Source organism: Phalaenopsis equestris, unplaced genomic scaffold (assembly GCF_001263595.1).
Source record: "Phalaenopsis equestris unplaced genomic scaffold, ASM126359v1 Scaffold210567, whole genome shotgun sequence".
Lineage (NCBI taxonomy): Eukaryota > Viridiplantae > Streptophyta > Magnoliopsida > Asparagales > Orchidaceae > Phalaenopsis > Phalaenopsis equestris.
The window spans coordinates 191,521-192,472 of record NW_018229645.1 but is presented as its reverse complement, the minus strand read 5'-3'; positions in this window follow the sequence as shown (position 1 = coordinate 192,472).

The following is a 952-nucleotide window of genomic DNA, read 5'->3' as shown; positions in this document are numbered from 1 at the left end:
CCAGTAAAAATTTTGAGTGATTATAATTTACCTTGGTCAAGTTAGGAATTTTCTTTAAAAGATCCTATTTTTGCATGAAAGTAATGATATAAAATAAATTAAATTTTGAAAAATCAAATTTTCTCCTTTGATGTCTTAAATGACCCATGAATGAGGTAGGATAAAAATTTCAAAGTTATTTGAATTGAATTTGACAAATTATGAAGTGTTAGAACCTTAGGGCAAATGTGTAATTTTAAAATTTTAGCCTTAATTAACATTTAGGCCTAAGTCAAGGAGGGAAATGGGCAACATCTGATCTTAATCAATTTATTTGATGTTTGAAACATAAGGGGTTAATTGGTAGAAACCAATCTCACTTTTTTAATTAAGTTAATAAATTTATAAATTATTAAAATTTGGAAGTTTATTAAAATTAAATGAGCTTGGACTTAGGGGTATAACTTTTGAAGTCAATAATTAATCAATTTAATACCCCTATTTTGATTTTCAAATAAAAATTCAAATTATGAACCATGGCCACTTAAAGCTTAACCTTTTCCAAACTAATTAAGACACTTACCTATGTCTTAAGAGCTTAGTGGTAGCTTAGGCCAAATAAAAATTGACTAAATGAGGATTAGAGAAATAAACATAAAATAATCAAACATCCTTGAAACACCACTAAGCCTAATTAAAAAATTTGCTAAGTGTTCAGGTTACACCAAATTACCCTTTAAGGAAATTAACTCACATAATTTTCAAATTAAATGATAAATGATAATTACCCCTTTCTCAGGGATAATTAATACATTAATGTTCACTGAGCATTCAAAGTATTCACAAAATGAACCATTAAGCAACATAATAAGTTTATATGGACTCGAGGCTTTTCACCAGCTGGTGAGAGGGAGGCATGGACTTGTTTCCCCTTCCTAACTTGTTGGATACCTCAGAGGCCTATTAAACTTAA